This window comes from Eriocheir sinensis, chromosome 37 (genome assembly GCF_024679095.1).
Source record: "Eriocheir sinensis breed Jianghai 21 chromosome 37, ASM2467909v1, whole genome shotgun sequence".
Classification (NCBI taxonomy): domain Eukaryota; kingdom Metazoa; phylum Arthropoda; class Malacostraca; order Decapoda; family Varunidae; genus Eriocheir; species Eriocheir sinensis.
Genome location: NC_066545.1, coordinates 16,742,826 through 16,749,117, shown reverse-complemented (window position 1 = coordinate 16,749,117; position 6,292 = coordinate 16,742,826). Strand labels below are relative to the sequence as shown.

The window sequence follows — 6,292 nt, the reverse complement described above, 5'->3', positions numbered from 1 at the left end:
TCTTCCTCTCATCTCCCGTACCCATAATCACTCCTTCTCCTCTTCCTCTTCCTTCTCCTCCTCCTCTTCCTCCTTCTCTTTTTACATTTCTTCCGTCTGTTCCGTATTAAACTCTTCGGTAAAGCTTTATTGCATTTCGTTACTGCAAAGACTGGTGTGAGAGAGAGAGAGAGAGGGTGGCGGGAACATGGAAGCCTCAGAATCGTATTGGACGCAGCGCGAGGCAGACGTGGCTTGCCTGTGTCTCTGTAGGTGTTGCTCTCTGGCTCCCACCACCACCACCACTACTACCACTACTACTACTACAACTACTGGTTCTCTCGTTAGCAGTAGTGGTGTTAGTAGTGTTGGTGTGTTCCTGCGAGTGTTGTCAGTGCTACGATGAGGTCTATAGTGTTGTGTGGGTTGTGTTTGTGTTGGTTTCAAGGGACCGAGAAAATTAGAAAAGTTATCCCTGCAACACAATTCTGGATGACTGTGAGAGGGAAAGAAAAAAAAGGGGAAAATATGATATGGATAGAAATGTCATAAAATGAGGAAAAAAAACGGAAAAAAATATCACCGTGGAAGGCATAAAGAAATGAGGAAAATATGTCGAGTAAGGGAAAAAAAGGGAAAAAATGTGGATAGCAAAGATAACAAAAAGAAGTGTTTTAATTGAGTTGAAAAGGTCTTACTTTGCCTTGTGTTCTTGTTTGGCTGCCAAGGGACCCAGGGAATTAGAAAAGTTATCCTTGCAACGCACACACAGTTTTGCTCCGTAAGAAAGAAGGGAGATGGATTGCTAAAAGAAGTGGTTGAATTGAGTTGAAAAGGTCTTGTGTTGCCTTGTGTTGCTGTTTGTTTTCCACGGTACTTGACACATTATAAAGGTTATCCCTGCAACACACACACAACCCACACAATCGTGCTCCGTAAAAAAGGAATGAGATGCGCAACAAAAAGAAGTGTTTAAATTGAGTTGAGAAGGTCTAATGTTGCCTTGTGTTGCTGTTTGTTTTTCACGGTTCAGAGGCGGTTAGAAAAGTTTTCCTTGCAACACACAATTCTGACCCGCAAGAAAGGAAGAGGATGGATAGCTGAAAGAAGTGATTAAATTGAGTTCCAGAGGTCTTGTGTGTCCTAAAATAAAATGTTACCAAGTGAGGAAAAAATATGTTGAGAAAAGAATTGTTGTCGTGAGAGGAAAAAAAAGAAAACTCATTGTGGAAGGTAGAAAATAGGAAAAGGAAAAAATGATGAGGAAAAGAATGAAAAGGCGGCGAGAAGCAAATAAATAAACGAGGAAAATATGTTCAAGAAAGAAATGTTGTCAAGAGAAGGCAAAAAAGAGGAAAAATGTCACTGTGGAGGGAAAACAAAATGAGGAAAATATATTGAGGAAAAAAGTTTGTCAAGAGAAAGGAGAATGGCAAAAAAAAAGCTGTGAGAGGGAAACAAAAAAATAGGAAAATATATCAATGGGTAAAAAGTTTGTCAAGGAAAGGAAAAAGAGGGAAAATAATTATAAAATGCACAAAAATAAGGAAAATATGTTGGAAAAAGATATATTGATAAGAGAATGGGGAAAAAAGGGGGAAAAAACACCACCATGGGAAAAAATGCTGTTAAGGAAGAAGAGGAAAAAAAACAACCTCTAGATTTCCCCGCGAGAGTGAGAGTGAAAGTGATGGCGCTCACCTTTCACTTTCCCTCTTTAAGTTGTTTACACCTTGAGACCCAAAGCGTGTGTGTGTGTGTGTGTGTGTGTGTGTGTGTGTGTGTGTGTGTGTGTGTGCAGCCTCTTGACACGCGACTCCTTTCCTCCTCCTCCTCCTCCTCCTATTCCTCCTCTTCTTCGTAATACTCTCGTCCTCGTCTTTGTTCTCATTATCATCCTCTTCTTTTCCTCCTTCCCTCCTCCTCCTCCTCCTCCTCCTCCTATTCCTCCTCTTCTTCGTAATACTCTCGTCCTCGTCTTTGTTCTCATTATCATCCTCTTCTTTTCCTCCTTCCCTCCTCCTCCTCCTCCTCCTCCTCCTCCTCCTCCTCCTCCTCCTCCTCCTCCTCCTCCTCCACTCCCAGAAACATGTGCATTAATAGAAAAGCAAATAATGGAAAAGTAGATTAACGTGTGTGTGTGCATGTGTGTGTGTGTGTGTGTGTGTGTGTGTGTGTGTGTGTGTTGACCTTAAATTTTAACAATCTCCTCCTCCTCCTGCTCCGCCTCTTCCTTCATCTCCTCTGTCGTCAGTATCTCCTTGCAAAACTTCTTGGAACTGACTGTGTGTGTGTGTGTGTGTGTGTGTGTGTGTGTGTGTGTGTGTGTGTGTGTGTTTGGAAAGAGAGGAGAACGAAGAGGAGGAGAAGGAGGAGGAGGAAGATGACCCACCTTCATCAGTGTTTGAGTTTGTGTTTCACGTCTCTGGAAAACTAGAAGACCACGTGTTTGTGTTTGAAAAAAAGAAGAAGAAAAGATAACAAAAACATACATAAGGCAACTGGAGCAAAGTGGAGGAAAGGGAGGGAGGAAGAACGTGTTTACTCCTCCTATTTACCTCCATTTCTCTCCTTTCCTCTCCTCTCCTCTTCTCTTCTCCTCTCCTCCCTTCTCTTCAGCCACACACCTGTTGGCTATCTGATACTGGCTTGGGCTCGGAAAGAAACAGCTGCTATCACCACCACCACCACCACCACTATCACCACCACCACCACCACCACCATCACCGTGAAGAGGAGCAACACCTGGCTGAGGATTCTAACGCTTAAATGAATTCCTGGATACTGTGTTTTATTTATGAGGAAGGAAGGAAGGATAGGAAGGAAGGATATGTAGGATGCGTGTTAAGGATGATTTTTTCTTTTTGTTTTTTATTGTTTTTTTTTTCGATGTTTGGTTCCTTTATTATTTTTAGTGTGTGTGTGTGTGTGTGTGTGTGTGTGTGTGTGTGTGTTTTGAAAAGGGGTTTATGTAAGGGATTTGTGCTTCATTTACACCATTTGTTTTAATTTAGTGTGTTATTGAGTCCATTTGAGAGAGAGAGAGAGAAATATGATGAGACAGAAAGAACAAGCACACACAGATAGATAGATAGATAGAGAGTGCGAAACAGGGACAGGGAACATAACAAACACTCAAATAGACCAAACACAAACATCAACAACTCAATTACATAACAACACGCACCAACACTTCGCAACACACACACACACACACACACACACACACACACACACACACACACACACACACACACACACACACACACACACACACACACACACACACACACACACACACACACACACACACACAAACAACGCACCTTTAAGAACACATTGATCACTACCTGTCTGCTACCTGTCCAATACCTCCTGGATCATCCCCTTAAAGAGAGAGAGAGAGATTCATTCTCACCTTTTTATAACTCTTTGCTCTTTTTAAATCACTCACTTTCAATTCTGTTTTGCTCTATCTCACTTTAAATTTGCCTTCAGATTTTCCCTTTCGGTCGCTCTTTTAAAGATAAAGGTTGAAGGTAACACACACACACACACACACACACACACACACACACACACACACACACACACACACACACACACACACACACACAAAGGCAAGGAATGTGAGGAAGTGAATCTTACGTGTTCTTACGATTCATTAGCAACCGTTGATGAGAAATCTTGCAGCTAACGAAGGGATTGAGAGAGAGAGAGAGAGAGATTATTCCCTTTTTCCTTCTTTCTCATTCTTCTTACTCTTTTCCTTCTTTTTATCCTTCCTTCTTTTCTCCTAAACCTCTCCTTCCTCATCTCTCATTCCCTTCTCCTTTAATTATTCATATCTCTCCCTTCTCTTCCATTCCCTTCCTCTTCTTTTTGTTTCTTTTCTCTGCTTACTTTTTCCCTTATTTCCCCTTCCCCTCTTCCTTTATTCTTTTCATTTTTCCTATTTACCTTTCCTCTCCCCTTCCGTTCTCTTCTTTTCCTTTCCCTTCCCATCCATTCTATTCCTTATCCTGTTTTTCCCTTTTTTTCCTTTCCTCCATACTCTCTCTTCCGTCCCTTTCCCATTTCCTCCCCACTGAGCATTCTTTCCCTCTCATTATTTTCCCTTCCCTTCCCTTCCCTTTCGTTCCCTTCCCTTCCCTTTCCTTCCCTTCCCTTAATTTTCATTCCTTTCCCTTCCATTCCTTCTCATATTTTTTTCTCCTTGTCTTTCCTTCTGTTTTCCTTTTCCTCTCATCCGCTCACATCCTTTCATCCCCTTCCTTTTCCATCCCCCTTCTCCCTCTCCCCTCTCCCTTTATACCAGGATTAGTGTCAACCAATCAGCGGTGGGCTTTTGGATTGGGGTGTGTTCTCACAGGTCTGTTTTTGGGCCAATCAGCTGGGGCGACCTTGAGAGGCTTGACGTGTGTGTGTGTGTGTGTGTGTGTGTGTGTGTGTGTGTGTGTGTGTGTGTGTGTGTTTTTGTGTTGTAATATTCTGCTTGTGTTTCTTTCAATATCTCTCTCTTTCTATCTGTCTATCTATCTATGTATCTATCTATCTATCTATCTATCTGGCTATCTATTTATCTATCTCTTTCATTTGCCTTCCCTTCATTATATTTCCTTTCTTTTTTCTTTCTTTTTCCTTTCCTTTCCTTTCCTTTGATTCCCTCAGTCACCTCTCTCTCTCTCTCTCTCTCTCTCTCTCTCTCTCTCTCTCTCTCTCTCTCTCTCTCTCTCTCTCTCTCTCTCTCGCATTCAGACATTTGCAATACCTAAATTCTTCTTTTTTTTTTTCACTTGCTATTCAATTCTCGTATTCATGTATTCTATTGGCATTTATCTTGACTTTCAACCCTCCGGTGCTTGAATCATTTACGTTCGCTCGTCCGTTCACATTTCCGTCGTTCATATTCCCGTTCTTTGTTGTTTTATTGTTTTTGTTTTTGTTTTTCTTTACGTTAATGTTTTCTCTTCCTTTTAATCGTTCTCTTTTTTTCTTTTTCCTTTCTCTTTGGTTTTTTTTTTCGTATTTCCTCTCCATTAATTTTCTTCTTCCTGTTTCCTTTAATCCTGTTTTTTCATCATTTTTCTCTTCACATTATTATCGTATTATTATTATTTCCTATTTCTCGTTATTTCCTTTGTCCATTCCTCTTTTCCTCCATTCCTTTTCTCCTATTTAGTTTTCACTCCTTTATATAATTTTCCTCTTTGCATCCTTTCTTTATTTTTTCCTCCACTCTCTCCCCCTGTGACGCTATTTTCCTCCTCGTCTCTCGCCTGTCAGTTCCAGTAAGTTTTTCTCTATTTTCTTTTTCCTTGATTTTTTTTCACATTTTTTTCTTTTTTTTCTCTCTGTGTCAGTGTCAGTGTGTCCTTTTGTCTCTCTCTCTCTCTCTCTCTCTCTCTCTCTCTCTCTCTCTCTCCTCTTTTTCTCCTTCACCCTCTTTTCTGCATTTTTTCCTTTTTCTTCTCTTATTTTCTTTCCATTCTATTCTTTCTTTTCTTTCCTTTTGTTTCTGATATGCCGTTTTTTTATTTGCTGTTTTTATTTTTATTTTTTTCTTGTATCCACCATCGTCATTGTTTTTTTCTTTCTCTTTTCCGTTTCTTTCTTCATTTTTTTTTCTTAGTCTCGTCTCTGCCTCTGCCACCTCTAACAACAACACCAGCAACAAAAACAACAACAACAACGCTTTTCCTTCTTTTATTATTTATTTACTCTTTATCTATTCTTTCTTTTCTATTTTTCTATTCTTTACTATTTTCGTGCTATATTCTGTGTCTCAACCACCATCACCACCAACACCATCACCACCACCAACAACCATAACACTACCGCTACTTCCATCGTTACATAACATCGAACTCGCGTCGGTACCTTCGCTAATCGGCTTGGTAATTGAGGGAGGGAGGGAGGAAGGAAGGGAGGGAGGCCCGCTGCCGTTCTTTGCTCCCTTCGAGGCTCTTTTTAGCAGTGGCCTTTCTCGATAATTGGCTACATTGATTTGAACCCGCGCCAAATATAACCCCATTAACCCCTTGACTGCGGATTTCCCACAAGAAGACCTCACCAATCTACAGGAATGGAACAAAAAGTGGCTGCTACAATTCAGTGAAGAAAAATGTAAAGTCCTGCACCTTGGGAGGGGATATCCAGCACACCAATACCACATGGGAAACACTACACTATCCACCACAGAGACAGAGGAAGACCTGGGACTATATATATTACCAGGCTACCAGTGAAAGCCGAATCTGTTCCAATCGCAGCGGACGGGTTAACGGCTACTCCCTATTTTCCCTATTTTCTT

General features: G+C 41.0%; 1 protein-coding gene across 1 annotated transcript in view; it reads left to right on the top strand.

Annotated features, from left to right (window-relative positions):
* Positions 1–206: 206 nt before the first annotated feature.
* The window catches only part of LOC127008412 (uncharacterized), an 83,903-nt gene continuing 77,817 nt past the window's right edge, over positions 207–6,292 (top strand). The window contains exon 1 of the mRNA XM_050880541.1: positions 207–248. The gene's annotated coding sequence lies outside the window, so the exon portion shown is untranslated. The remainder of the gene's footprint in view (positions 249–6,292) is intronic.